At 35.5% G+C, this 16,370-nt stretch overlaps 2 pseudogenes; both read left to right on the top strand.

Moving 5' to 3' along the window:
• Positions 1 to 16,370, top strand: part of LOC18016115 — a 31,034-nt pseudogene that overhangs the window by 12,197 nt on the left and 2,467 nt on the right.
• LOC112086394 lies at positions 8,112 to 8,941 on the top strand (annotated as a pseudogene).

The following is a 16,370-nucleotide window of genomic DNA, read 5'->3' as shown; positions in this document are numbered from 1 at the left end:
ACTCTTCTTCACACAAAGATAAGGCCACGACTTCCTGTTTTTGTGTACACAATGTAATCGCACATCCATGAAGATAAAAAATATGACCTCATGTATTCTCCCCATTGTCTATGTCCACATTATGGCTACTATCACTATAGCCTATCAAACCTGTATCCATTCCTTGTTGAAAGTAAAGGCCTAAGATAGTGTCCCTTGAAGATACCTGAACACCTGTTTAAGCGCAGCCCCATGTGATTCCCTTGGCTCTTGCATATATTTACTTAGAACTCCAACAGAGAAAGAAAGATCTGGATGGGTATGCAGCAAGTATCTAAGACATCCAATATTTCTTCTGTAGTGATGCTCTTCAATGCGTTTTTCTTCTTGTGCCTTAGAAAGCTTCAAACCAGAATCCATCGGTATATGAACCGAATCGCATTCACTCATTCCAGCTTCTTTTAAAACTTCTTTGCATATCTCTCTTGCTTCATTATGATCCCATTCTTACCTTGAAGAACTTCTATTCCAAGGTAATAGGTGAGCTTGCCTAAATCACTCATTTCAAATTTACCCACCATATTTCTTTTGAAATCGAGTATTAGATCCAAGCTAGAACCCGTGACCAACAAGTCATCCACGTATACTGCAACGATAAGAACCCTTTCTTCCTTGTGCTTTCTGTATAATGATGGTTTCTTAGAGCACTTCTCAAAGCCTAGATCTCTCAGAATTTTGTTTAATTTGGTGTTCCAAGCTCGTGGCGCTTGCTTTAGTCCACAGAGGGCTTTATGAAGCTTATAAACTTTCTCTTCACTTCTTTTGTTTATAAACCCCTCAGGCTGTAGAACATAGAAATCTTCCTTTAGTTCTCCATGGAGGAATGCTGTCTTGACGTCTAAATGATGCACTTCCCAACTGTTTGAAGCAGCTAGAGCAATAATGAATCTTATTGTTTTAATTCTTGCAACTGGAGCAAACACTTCATCAAAGTCTGTGCCATTTGCGACAAGCCTGGCTTTGTGCTTGTATATACTGCCGTCAGAGTTGTGTTTGAGTTTAAAGACCCACTTCAATCCAATTCGCTTGCATCCTGCTGGATGATCAACTAGACTCCAAGTTCTATTCTTTGTTATTGACAGAATTTCTTTTTCGCAAGCATCTCTCCAATCCTTTGATTTGCTCGCTTCTTTAAAATCCCATGGCTCCTCGTTAATTACTAACAAGAGATGCTTGCTTTCAATTTCTGCTAGCATCAAGAAGTCGTTTAGATAGCTCGGTTTCCTTACTACTCTTGTTGATCTTCTTATCACCGGTTCAGATTGTTCCTGCTCCATAATCTCTGTTTCATCCGAACCATCTTCTTCGACGATGTTATCATCATTTCCGGTTCCCTCTGTTTCTTCGATGGCTTCTTTCTCCTTAGCCACGTTGTTTTCAAACTCTCCAAGGTCTAATGTAAACATTCCTGGTTCGTTGTGAGATTCTGTGTCCGAAGTATTCCACTTTCAACTTTTGTTTTCATCGAAAATCACATCCCTGCTCACTATGATTTTTTGCTTGGTAGGATCTAAGAGACGATAAGCCTTTGATCCAAGTTCTGTCCCAAGATGCACGAGCATTCTAGACCTATCATCAAGCTTTTTCAGATGTGGAACTTCGACTTTTGCATAGCTTATGCACCCAAACACTCGTAAATGTTCTAAGTTTGGTTTCTTGTTTTTAAACGCTTCATATGGTGTTTGATCAGCTAAAGATCTTGTCTCCAATCTGTTTATAAGATAGTTTGCATGTCTCACAGCTTCTCCCCATAGATAATTGGGCATGCTCATGTGTTTTAATATGCTTCTGGTCATCCAATAGTGTCATATTCCGCCTTTCAACTATCTCATTTTGTTGCGGTGTATATGGTGCGGTTAGGTGTCTATTGATGCACTCCTTTTTGCAGAATGCTTGAAACTCTTGAGATAAGAACTCTCCACCTCGATCTTTTCTGAGCGTTTTGATGACGGCTCCTGTCTCTTGTTCAACTGATGCCTTGAATGATTTTGAACTTTTCAAACGCTTCACCCTTCTCTTTTAGTAAAAGAGACCACATGTAGCGAGAGTAATCATCAATCAACACAAATATATACCTCTTTTTCACAGCTGTTGGAGGTGATATAGGACCGCAGAGATGAATAAGCTCTAATGTTCGTGAGGCTCGGTATGATGTTGCTTTTGGAAAAACTTTCCTTACTTGTTTCCCGAGCAAGCATGATGCACTAGTATCCTTCTCCTTTGGAGCGCTGGATATTCCAATGACTAGTTCTTTCTTCACTATCGACTTAATTGTTTCATTGCTGATATTTCCTAGTCTGGAGTGCCACCTTGAGTCGCTTGATGCTACAATCTGTAGACACCTGGTATTCTCCACCTCCAAGTTGACTTTGTACAGCCTGTTCTTTGGTCGATTTGCCCTTACTAGCAAATTTCCATCACGGTCATGTAATGTTAGATAGTCCTCTTTCATTCTGACATCACAGCCCAATTCAGTAGATTGTCCCAAGCTTATAATGTTGCTTTTGAGGTCTGGTATGTAGTAAACATCAGCTAGTATTTTATTCTCACCGCCTTTGGTTACAAACAGGATCGAACCTTTTCCTTTTATATCAATGCGTGAGTCATCACCGAACCTAACTTTTCCTGTAACCCTCTCATCGATTCTTTTGAACCAGGCTCGATTCCCTGTCATATGATTACTAGCACCGTTGTCTAGATACCAAACTTTGTCTGAACACATCTCAAAATCTTTTGGCTTCACGTTCTTGTCATTAAGGTACACAACCTCGTTCATCCTAAGTTTCTCTGCTTCTTGAGTATCATCTTCTTCAGTTTCTTGTGTCTCTTGAAGTTTAAGTAACCGATCCGGACAGTTTGAGGCATAGTGTCCTGATTTGTCACACCGGTAACATATTACTTTGGATATGTCCCTTTGTTGATAACCAAAACGTCCTCTGCGTCTTCCACGACCACGACTTTGACCTCTTCCTCTGCCTCTTCCTTGAGTTTATGAATACGACTGTGACTCGGTATTGGCGTACATAAGCTTACTTTGGTCTTCTTGTGAATCTTCTTCATCACATATCCGTTCCTCATAAGCTTTTAGTCTTCCAACAATATCTTCAAAACTTGTTGTGTTGAGATCAAGGACTTGTTCAAGAGCTACGATTATATGAATATACCTTTTCCACGGTAAACTTTTAAGAAATTTCTTAACTATCTTCGGTTCTGCGATGGTTTCACCCAAGGAAGCCGATTTAGTTGAAATTTCAGAGAGTTTACCAACAAAGTAGTCGATTGTATCGCTTTCCTTCGTCTTCAATCTATCGAACTCAGCCATCAAGGTTTGAAGTCTTGCTTCTCTCACACTGTCAGCACCGAGATGTCTTTTATTTATAGATTCCCAAACCATCTTCGAGGTATCTAGATCACCAACTTGTAGTACGTGCCAAGTCATTCTTCTCCGCGTCATCTATTCCGGGATCTATCGTATCCTAGACTTTATGCACTCGGAGCATAACCTTCATCCGCATCGACTATAATGTGTAGTTTGTGTTGGTTAACATCGGACACTGTATGAAGGATGATCCTACTTTCTTAGGTTTGCTCGTCGCTGCAACTATATCACCAATGGTTTTAATGATCTTCGTGTTTGAAGAATATGTTTATAGAACCTGCTTGCTCTGATACCAAATCTACAGTTTATGGATTCTTAGATCAAGGATATAAAAGCTTCTTCCTTTATAAATCTTTAGGAAACTCACTTAAAACCTAAAGCTTTAATCTCTCTCTCAAAACTCATAAGAATTACCACAACTTTGGCATCTCTTATATAGAGAGTAGATAGGAAATCCTAAACCTATTGGAATTACAACTTTTCCTTTTTCTAAGATAACTCCTAAGACTATTTCATAATCTCTCTAGGAAACTTGCTTCGTAAGCTTTCTTCAAGCTTACTCCAACAACTCCTCCTTCTGTAAGACCGCAGAAATAGAGCAACATGCTTCTTTGAAAAGCTCTGATCTTTGGATACAGTATTCAACTTGTTGTAAAATTCTTTGCAAAGCTCTGATTTTTCCAGCTTTATAAGAATAGGGTTTTATTGTTACTATTTTATATATATATATATATATGTATATATATTAGATAATTTATAATTTATTATTTAATATCCAGTTAAAATAAAAACAGTTAAATATACAAAATAAAATAAGATCATTCATGAAAATATATAATGCATAAGTTTAAAAATAAAATTATTCATAATCATATAATTATTTAAACACAAAATATAGAATTATATCTACATGAATACATTAATGTAACAACAATCACTCTATTAATCAACTTAACATGAGTAACATGAAATAAAAACTTACTTGTAGTTTATGAACTAAAAAATTTAACAAAATATTTATTGGCTGTGAATTTGTAATCTATTGTTTAATTTCATAATACTTCAGGTTTATCAAAACTGCTTTTTAATTTTATATTCTTTAAAATTATCTAAGTTCTGATTATAATTTATTTTCAATTATCTAATTTTAGCTTATTTGCGTAATTATATCATTTTGTTATAGTAATTTTAGAAAAACTTTAGTTTTTAAGATTTAATAATTTGTTTAATTGTGTATGATTAGTTAAAATATATGCTTTTTCCTTTTTACTGTGTTTTTTTTCTTTTTCTAAACAAAATGAAAAACTGTGTTTTTATTCCCGACACCACAACTATAGATTATTTTTTTGTAGTACTATATTTAGATCTCGTTCAATTTGATTTTATTCAAATTTTTTTTGTAGTACTATATTTCTCATGCTGTCTAGATGGATAGGCTTGAGCTTGCCCATCATAAAAGTGCATCTCGTAGTACTCCAAAACAGGTACAGGAGTGTAGTCATGACACAACAGGTTTTGAGAAAAAAAAACAGAAATTGTACCTTGAATTGTTATTAACTCTTAATTTCCTTTAAAGAATCATTTTCTTCTGATAAATTTACTTTTGAACATCAAGGTAACAAATTCTCATCACTGAATGAGAATGATAACTCACAAAAGAAAGCTTCTTGGAAAGACAGAGGATATTGAATGAGAATGGACTTAAAAAAAAAAATTATATCTCCCATGAAAAAATATGTTGTCCAAGTTATTAGTGCTTCCACCATCATTTATTGATAATTATGTGCTTGGATGTGATAAATCATTTGATAAACAAAAATTTTGTATGAATTTTTCCACTATTTGAGATACTCATATAATTCAGTAGTTTTCACTCTCTACTTTGAGTTTACACATGTATAAATACTTGAGATGCAAAATTAGTACATAGTTTTTATTTTGTTTAGATTCTTCACATATAAAACCCTAGGACCTGCAAAATCTAATATTTTCATTGCGCTTAGAAAGTCTTGTTTACTCTTGTTAACTCTTTTTTACTATATAATTAGTCATGCGTTTTATGCTCTAATTAAGAAAGAGTTTATTTCTGTTTGGAAGCAAAAAGCAGAACAAAATAGATTGTTTGTTGGAAACCTTTCATATCAAGTGGCAATAAATGATTTGTAAGTATATTTCGTTTGATATAACTTTTTTCATTTTTTCTCACCCAATGTTGTTATAAACTTAAATGCAGAGAAAATTTCTTCAAAGAAGTTGGGAAGATTGTGGATATCAACTTTTTTAGATAGAAATGGCAGATTTAGAGGACTTGCCTTTGTTGAGTTTGCTTCTGCAAAAGCAGCTCAAGAGGTGAAATGCTTTTGGTTTCTCTGAAATCACTAAGTATATTGAAATATATGACTCATAGATTTTTGTTGGTTGTTATGTGCAGGCATTGAAACTGAACGGTAAGCTATTGCTACACCGTAATGTTTGGGTTGATCTTTCCTTTCTATTAATAACAAGGTAAAGACTCTTATAGCTTTTGTTTTCGTGGTAAATTATATAATGTTGTTTTATTTTGTGGTAACCATACATCTTTGTTTTGTGGTATCTATGAAGGAGGAAATCTCAAGTGGAGGAGAGAATGACACAATCTGCTGCTCCATTACCTAGCCAATCAACCCAAAGAGAAGCATCTCAAGTAGTCTCGTCTCTACTGATCTTTGAATATAGATTTTGGATTTATTTTGTAGCATCGATTTATTGTAATGCTTTGACATTTCTGGTTAAGATTTACGAGTTAAGTTTTTGAAAATGCTTTAACATTTACGGGTTAAGCTTTGGATTGCTTTGACATGTTTCAGTTAATGTTTTGTAATGCTTTGACATTTGCTTTTGATAAATAAACTAGATAGGTTAAGCTTCAATTTCTGAAGATCAACGCCTTAAGCTTCAATTTCAATAATAATAAAAGAAAAAAACTCTTGTTCTTCTCTATATAGAATTTTGAGGATACAGAAGCACTAAATGAGCTACACCACGATTTAAAGATAAAAAACACAAAAAGATGGGCCTTTAGAATCTAGTGAGTTCTAAATATGGACCAAAATATTCTAAGATTTTTCCCAGCATTATAAGATAGTTTTATTATATATTATTTATTTATATATATATATATATATATACATTATCTACTAATTGTCTAAGATTTCTCTTATTAAGTTTCAAAGTTTTGATCTCTTTCGACAAAAAAGAAGATGAAGGTTTTGATCTCTATTAACATCGAGTGCAATATGTGGCGTAATTATATGCTTATTTTCCATTTCGTATTGGACAAGATCCGACCCTTGGACCGTCTAATTTAACAACATAGCCAACACTACTACGTACCAAAGATGAGGAAAAAAGAAGAAGAATTCTATGCTGTCTTTTTGGTGGTGGGACCAGTGGACCCTTCACTAAAAGAGTATGTCCACCTACAATGGAGGTGTTGAATTTAAAATTCAACTGTTCTTTAGATTATTTTCGGGTTCGATTTGAGTTCGGTTTGGTTTGATTAATTTGGGTTCAATAAAATTCTAACCAAAATCAATTGAAATAAGTTTAGTTCGGTTTGAATTCGGTTTGGTTTAGTTCAGTTTAGTTTTAGTTCGTTTTGGTTTTAATTCAGTTTAAAAAAATCAGTTTGAAGAAAAGAAATTGTGTATTGTTGAGGTGAAATTTCACATTTCCTCATATTTCAAAAAACTAATATTATGAATTAACTAATAAACTAAATAAATTAAATATATAGTTTATTGGTTTAGTTCGGTTTAAAACCAAACCAAATCGAACTGCTCGGGTTGTGAAAAACTTCAACCAAACGGGTTATATATTGAAAATGGGTCGGTCTAGTTTGGTTTAAATTTGGTTGGTTTGGTTGGTTCGATTCGGTTTGGTTTTTTTTTCTCACCCCTTTAATCCTTACAATGAGTGTGTTGAAAAAAATAAAAAAACTTACGTGGATTAATTCATGTTGAAAAGATTCAACATGTTGAAAATTATTTTTGGGCCAGCTAGAGACACATGTCATCTCTAGAGAGGAAGTTGGTTTCCACGTGTGTAACACGAAAAACCACTTTTTTCTTCTTTATTTCGTTTTTCCCTAAAATTTTAAGATAAGACATATATTGTTTTTTAATAGGTGGTTAAGATTTTTGAGATTTTTTATCCCATCCTATCTATTCAACACTAATTATTATATAGAAAACGATTTTTTGTTATGTTTTTTATATCACAATTCACAATTTTTTGTACTTTATAAATAGAGACTTGTTTCATTTCATTTGGACACAGAAAAAAAATCGACATTTTTATTATAAATTTCTAATTTTTCTCCTCTAAACTCTTTTTTAAGTTTCTAAACCTTTTTTAAAAAATGGATTTGAATAATAATCCTTTTCACTCCCAAAATTCTGCTAATTACCCTATTTCTTACCCAAATTCCAACAATTATCAGTTTCAAAATCCATCTGGAAATCAACCTCAAACTATTCCAAATTATGGTTTTTCACCAAATTTTTCTATGCCTTCTTGTATTCCAAACTATCATTCATATTATGGATCAATGATGCCATATTCATCTCAACCACCCTCTTATTCTTTTACTCCGATAGGTAATGAAAATGTTCTGAGTGTTGGAGCAGTTCAATTTTTCGGATTTTCTACACAAATGGCTTTTGGAGGGAGGAGCGCTGTTGATGAAGACACTCCAAATGCAGGAGATTCAACCTCTGCTCGCCGGAAAAATCCAAAATGGACTACTGAGCAAAATTTGGTGCTACTGAGTGGGTGAATTAAATATGGAACAGACAGCATCATTGGCAAAAACCAAAAAAGTAAATCATATTGGGGTAAAATTGCTGAGTATTGTAATGAGCATTGCTTATTTTATCCTCCGCGAGATGGAATTGCATGCAGAAATCATTATAACTATGTCAACCAAAAATTGGGCAAATGGATTGGCGCTTACGATAATGCTAAGCGTATGCAACAAAGCGGGTGGTTGGAGAATGATGTATTGGCGAAAGCGCATGAACTATATTCAAATGGTAAGAATGGACATTTTAATTTAATGTCAGAATGGTTCGCTGTCCGTGATCAACCACGTTATAGTAGTCAGATAGGAGGAAATACAGGCTCTGGAAGCAGTGGTTCTAAGTGAGCCCAAGATAGTGATGCAAGTGACTCTAACTCTGTAAGATCTAGATTTCGTCCAATGGGGAGGGAAGCAGCTTAAAAAAAACTAAAAAAAAAAAAAGGTAAAGGTGCTGTCTTAGAAGTCGTTAACGAAGAGTGGAACGAATTCAAGCAATTGAAGGAGCAAGAATTAGAACAATTGGAAAATTAGCCAAGAGGCAAGGGGAGACCAACCAATTGATGAAAGAAAAGACTCAGACTAAGAAGATGAAGATATTTATGAAGCTAAGTGAAAAGGAGCTTCTCGATGATCGGAGTAAACAATTATTGGAGAAGTTGAGCCATGATCTATTTGGAAATTAATGGTTATCAAGTGAATGTCTACTTTTGTTACTCTCTACTTTAATATTTAATTTTCATATGTCGCTTTAATGTTTGTCACATGTGTATGTATGTATTTTATCATTTCATGCAATAATGATTGTTTGTCATTTCGTTCAATAATGTATCTTTGTCATCATTCCATTATTTTCTGACAATGTAATCCTTATCTTTTGGATTTCAACCACATGATCTTTTAGGAGAAAATCCTTATCTTATCTTTATCTCTTGTATTTTAACCACATGATATTTTAATCAAATCTTTATCTTATCCTTCTCTTTTGGATTTCAACCAAACAATTTTTTTTAATAAATGAGACTCATTCTTCCATTGATGAACCAATATCACAAATCTCATCTTTTACTAAAACAAAATATTCTATGGATCCATCAGAATTTTCTTTTGATATCGAAGCATATGGTATGGCAGTAGATGCGGTTGATGAATACATCAAAATAGGAGGTACTACAGCATTAGAGTGCTTGCGCAGATTTTGTAAAGGAATCATACAGTTGTATGAGCAAGTGTATCTCAGAGCTCCAACCGAATATGACCAGCAAAGAATTTTGCATGTTAGCGAGCTGCGGGGGTTTCCTGCGATGATTGGAAGTATTGATTGCATGCATTGGGAATGGAAAAATTGTCCTACAGCGTGGGAAGGTCAATTTACTTGGGGAGATAAGGGAACCACCACTGTTATTCTTGAAGCAGTTGCATCCCATGATCTCTGGATCTGGCATACCTTTTTTGGGTGTCCGGGCACATTGAACGATATCAATTTCTAGATCGTTCACCAGTGTTCGATGATGTTGAACAAGGAAATACTCCAAGAGTGAACTTCTTCGTGAACCAACGTCCGTATGTTATGACATACCATCTAGCTGATGGTATACATCCTTTTTATCCAACTTTCGTCAAATTAATTCGTCTTCCTCAAAGTGAACAAGACAAGTTATTTGCAAAATATCAAGAAGGATGTTGGAAGGATATCGAACGTGTTTTTGGAGTGTTATAAGCTCGATTTAAAATCATTCGCGAACTAGCTCGCTTGTGGGACATAGCCGATTTGGCTATCATCATGCGGTCATGTATCATATTGCATAATATGATTGTTCAGGTTGAACGAGATACATATGCGCAACATTGGAACGATTATGATCAATCTGAGGCAAGTGGTTCTAGTGCACCACAACCATTCTCAACAAAGGTGTTACCTGCATTTGCAAATCATGTACGTGCTAGATCTGAATTACGTGATTCAAATGTACATCATGAATTGCATACAGATCTAGTCAAACACATATGGGCAAAATTCGGAATGTTTCCGTGATTAAGTTTTAAGTTTCTGTGTGTGATTTAAGAGTTTTCTTATTTGTATGTTGAGTTTATTGTACTAATTAAGTTATGTATGTCTTATTAGTTATGTTTTGTGTTTGTATTGTATCATATTTGAAATTTATCATAATTTAATTTGTTTTCATAATAATTTTTTTTAATTTGAAAAAATTAGTTAAAAAAAAAATTAATATATATATAACATATTATGTAATTTTTAATAATACTAATTTCACTTTAAGTGATAATCATTATAAATATGTAGTTATAAAATTATAAAAGAAAATAACAATATTAAATCAAAATGGAGGGATAAGGTGTTGAATTTTATTAAACAAAACCATTGTAGATGTTAAAATTGAATTGGGTGTTGAATGATTAGGTGGAAGAAAGAGAAAATGATGTGAAATGTTATAAGTTGAGGTGGAGGGTGTTGGATTTAGAAACCATTGTACATTGTTTAAAGAGACAGCCTGTGTGTGACTGACTTTTTATGTAATTAACGTATTTAAGTTCCCACTCACCAACACGAACACCTTCTCTCTTTAATTCTTCATGGATCCTACAATATTCATTTCAATATTTATAGATCACTGAATCAAGATTTAAATTGCTTATAAATCTAGGAATTATAGATTATTTTTAGCACTACTGTATTTAAATCTCATTAAATTGATTTTATTCGGTTTGACAACTACTATTATCACAAATAGTAATTCGCGATCGTCATTAGATGCTGTCTAGTTGTACTTGCACGCGGTGGTCGAGTTAAGCAAATCCAACGGTTGGGATTAGCTTTCTTTTATAGATCTAATCGGAGCCGTCAGATATCTGGATCTCATTTTCTCTGAACAGAGTGGGAATGAATCTTGATGAAATTACCAGCTTACACAACCTTTCATAGCTTCGTTTTATAAAGCTTCTTGCTCTTCCTACTCCTTCGTACCACAACATTCCTTTCGCAGCCTCCATTTATGTTTCTCTCATTCTTCTTCCCTTCAGGTATGCAATCTCTGACATTTCTCTGCTTATGTTATCTAATCGATTGAATTTTGATTGACTGTTAATTATAGTTTAAATCGAATTGCTGTTTTGTTTGACGAGCTTTCTAGATCTGGTTATTGATCTCGATTCCATTTTCAAAACTATATAGGTTTGTTTATACTGAATTTTTTCATTAATATGTTTGAAATTCATTTGCTAGGTTGTTGTTTTTGAATCCGACGGAAATAATGGAATCTTTTTTGTTTACCTCTGAGTCTGTCAACAAGGAACATCCCGACAAGCTGATAACACCTGATTTTGATCACTTTTCACCGTTGATTTCAAATGCTTTTTCAAAGGTTTTTCTTTGTTTTAGGAACTTTCATTATGATTTCCGTGTATTTGTAGTTTCAAGGCTCTTTTTAGGAAACTTAGGGAATATGATGGCAAAATGGAAGAAATCCACATTTTTAGCTTATAGTCAGACCGTCAGAAGGTCAGCCTCAAATGAAGACTTTCACACAAATCGATCCAGCTCAAATTTGGAGACAATCAAGAGGAGACAACCAGCTTTCCATATCACTTTACATCACAAAGATCCAACGGTGCAATCAAAAGATACATGGAGAACAAGTTGACCCAGTTCACCAGTTCCGAAAGACTCTCACCCGCGGGAAGCACATGTTTTCCCTGCCCTGGAAGACTCTCACCCCCGGTGGACCTTAAGACGAGCCACAAGGCCCAACATCAAAGCCCACTTTGCCATTTCTCTTCAGAGAAGTCCTAAATGATACCTGGAAGACCTTATGACCTATAAATACATTGTTTAGCAGCCCTAAACGGGTGTGTGCTCCTGTAATGAGATTTTGAGCCACCAACCTTTGTTTTTCTAGGGTTAGGCGATGGATATGGGGATTATTCCCCAGATCCATTGTTCTTTCTCCTTTTTATCTTATTAACTTTTCTGTTTCATTCTTTTGCATTCTTCTATGTCTTTCATAATTCATTGCAACATGTAGATTAGTCTCAGAGAGTCAAGTTGTTTGAAGATATCGACAAGCATATATATCGATCATAGCCACGAGAGTGCTGTATCAGATCATCCATACCTAGCTTCAGAAGAAAATAGTCGCTATAGGAGTCGAGAGCTACCTATTGAGAAGTTTTCTTTTTCCTTAATCTTTTTCCTATAGAGAGCAAACAATCACATGACAGGAAATCGACATTGTTTCTCAAAAATTGATGAGACCATCACAGGAAAGGTCAAGTTCGGAGACGACTCGCGTATCAACATCAAAGGTAAAGGATCGATAGTGTTTCTCAGCAAGAACGGAAAGAAAAAGGTCTTAACAAATGTCTACTTCATACCTGAGTTAAAAAGTAACATTATAAGCCTTGGTCAGGCCACAGAATGCGGATGTGAAATAAGGATGAAAGAGAACATCCTAAAGTCTTAATCTCTCTCTCAAAACTCAGAAGGATTACCATAACTTTGGCATCTCTTATATAGAGTGTAGATAGGAAATCCTAAACCTATTGGAATTATAACTTTTCCTTTTTCTTAATAACTCCTAAGACTATTTCCTAATCTCTCTAATAAACTTGCTTCCTAAGCTTTCTTCAATCTTACTCCAACATTCTCCCCCATTCTCCCCCTTAAGTTTGAAATCCTCTTGAGCTATGTTTTGTACTCCAATGAGATTTTTCATCTCTTTAAATTTTTTTCTTGCTAGTGCCTTGGTTAAAATGTCAGCCTTTTGTTCATTACCAGGAACATGTTCAACCTCCACTTGATCGTTTTCAACACATTCACATATAAAGTGATACCTCCGATGAATGTGTTTGCTACGCCCATGAAACACTGGATTTTTCGTAAGTGCTATAGCGGATTTGTTATCCACTCGAACTGTGACCTTCTCACATGTTGTTCCCATAACTTCTGTGAAGAGTTCTTGAAGCCATATAGCCTGTTTTGCTGCCTCAGTGGCAGCCATAAACTCTTCTTCACACAAAGATAAGGCCACGACTTCCTGTTTTTGTGTACACAATGTAATCGGACATCCATGAAGATAAAAAATATGACCTCATGTACTCTCCCCATCGTTTATGTCCAAATTATGGCTACTATCACTATAGCCTATCAAACCTGTATCCATTCCTTGTTGAAAGTAAAGGCCATAAGATAGTGTCCCTTGAAGATACCTGAACACCTGTTTAAGCGCAGCCCCATGTGATTCCCTTGGCTCTTGCATATATTTACTTAGAACTCCAACAGAGAAAGAAAGATCTGGATGGGTATGCAGCAAGTATCTAAGACATCCAATATTTCTTCTGTAGTGATGCTCGTCAATGCGTTTTTCTTCTTGTGCCTTAGAAAGCTTCAAACCAGAATCCATCGGTATATGAACCGAATCGCATTCACTCATTCCAGCTTCTTTTAAAACTTCTTTGCATATCTCTCTTGCTTCATTATGATCCCATTCTTACCTTGAAGAACTTCTATTCCAAGATAATAGGTGAGCTTGCCTAAATCACTCATTTCAAATTTACCCACCATATTTCTTTTGAAATCGAGTATTAGATCCAAGCTAGAACCTGTGACCAACAAGTCATCCACGTATACTGCAACGATAAGAACCCTTTCTTCCTTGTGCTTTCTGTATAATGATGGTTCCTTAGAGCACTTCTCAAAGCCTAGATCTCTCAGAATCTTGTTTAATTTGGTGTTCCAAGCTCGTGGCGCTTGCTTTAGTCCACAAAGGGCTTTATGAAGTTTATAAACTTTCTCTTCACTTCCTTTGTTTATAAACCCCTCAGGCTGTAGAACATAGACATCTTCCTTCAGTTCTCCATGGAGGAATGCTGTCTTGACGTCTAAATGATGCACTTCCCAACTGTTTGAAGCGGCTAGAGCAATAATGAATCTTATTGTTTCAATTCTTGCAACTGGAGCAAACACTTCATCAAAGTCTGTGCCATTTGCGACAAGCCTGGCTTTGTGCTTGTTTATACTGCCATCAGAGTTTTGTTTGAGTTTAAAGACTCACTTCAATCCAATTCGCTTGCATCCTGCTGGATGATCAACTAGACTCCAAGTTCTATTCTTTGTTATTGACAGAATTTCTTTTTCGCAAGCATCTCTCCAATCCTTTGATTTGCTCGCTTCTTTAAAATCCCATGGCTCCTCGTTAATTACAAACAAGAGATGCTTGCTTTCAATTTCTGCTAGCATCAAGAAGTCGTTTAGATAGCTCGGTTTCCTTACTACTCTTGTTGATCTTCTTATCACCGGTTCAGATTGTTCCTGCTCCATAATCTCTGTTTCATCCGAACCATCTTCTTCGACGATGTTATCATCATTGCCGGTTCCCTTTGTTTCTTCGATGGCTTCTTTCTCCTTAGCCACGTTGTTTTCAAACTCTCCAAGGTCTACTGTAAACATTCCTGATTCGTTGTGAGATTCTGTGTCCGAAGTATTCCACTTTCAACTTTTGTTCTCATCGAAAATCACATCCCTGCTTGATAACACCAGATTTTGACCATTTTTATGGATCAGTTTAATATCTTTTACAGGTGTTTTTACTCCATTTTCAAAGTTTTTCAAAGGATTTCTATGTTTCCGGATTTTCAAAGACTTTTCAGGTAATTTGGGATAAAGAGGCACAAAATGGAACAAAAAGACTCTTTTGGATAAATGCAGACCATCAGAACTCTCATGGAGAGACGAAGACCTTCTCACCGTCTGATCACCCTCAAAATTGGAAAACTTATAGAAGAATCAACCAGCTTTCCAATGCACTTGGTTTGGAGACATTCCAACGGTTGGATCTCAAGATAATCCATTAGCCCCGAAGCCACGCGGAGTCGGCCAGCAGCTCACGCGACCACGGCCAACGACCTATTTGCCGCGTTCAGAAGCTTCCCGATCGTGGGAAACAAGCCAATTGCCACGGTCACAGCACTCCCGACCACGGCATTCAAGCTTCGACTTAAAGCCCACTTATCTGAAGCCCAAAGTCATTCCCAGCCTCAATTCCGGAACCCTAGAGACCATGGAGCATTGGAGACTATAAATACATGTCATTTAGGTCGTTTTTAGAGAGAGCTTTACAAACTTTACAAAAACCCTTTTCCTTTAGCCGTTTTTATGAGATTTTTGTAGAAGATTGTTCAAGTCCGAGTTCTTCAATAGAGAAGCTTTCTTTATCTATTTTCTTTACTGTTTTTCATTACTTTTATTAAAACCAATGATGATGTCGAACTCAGCCATGTCTGAGTAGATCCCGAGTTGGGCTTAGGGTTCCCGAAAGGGGCTCTCATAATCGATTAAGACATCTAGGTTTATAGATCTGGGATTTCGACCTGTTCTCTGTTTATTCTTGTTCTTATTGCATGTATGCTTGATTGATCACCTAGTATCTGATCTAGATAGTTAGTGTTGCGAAAGTTTTCATTAAGTATCAGCCCTAGAATGAAACAGGCAATTTTTCCGTAGGAGTGGAAACCTACCTGCGGCGAGATCGTGAGTATTGACGAGTATTATGCAGCTCTTGCGTTCTCTCCCTTCCAGGGCCAAAGTGGAAACCTACTGGTCAGGGTTGCGAGAAACAGTTGGTTATGATCACGACAGTGACGTAGTCATACCGCCGTACTCTAGCTCTAGAACCCCTATATTGTTATCTGTCAATCCCAATCTATCTACCCTAATGTTAAAACCGATTATGATCCCTTAGAGTTCCCAAAAGTTCAGCGTTTTTAGCCATAGTTTACAATCTCTATCGATTTTTACTTGCTTTCTTAGACCTGCATTTTAATTTCCTTAGTTCGTTATTTACTTGCTTTATTTACCTTTCATGCGATATTTTACTTGCCTTATCTTTGTTTAGTTTGATATTTTACTTGTTTTACTGCCTTTCATTCGATTTCTTTACTTGCCTTTTAGGATAGATTTATTTGCTTTATTTTGCTTTAGTTTAATTCAAGAAAAACAACCAACCTTTAAAACCAATTTAGTCTAGACATAAAGTTAAAAACCTTAGAAGAATACCAGGCACACAAATCTTTGTGGGAATTCCTTTCCTAAATATTTCC

The sequence above is a fragment of the Eutrema salsugineum genome, unplaced genomic scaffold (genome assembly GCF_000478725.1).
Source record: "Eutrema salsugineum unplaced genomic scaffold, Eutsalg1_0 scaffold_20, whole genome shotgun sequence".
Lineage (NCBI taxonomy): Eukaryota > Viridiplantae > Streptophyta > Magnoliopsida > Brassicales > Brassicaceae > Eutrema > Eutrema salsugineum.
This window is presented reverse-complemented; position numbering and strand designations above follow the sequence as displayed.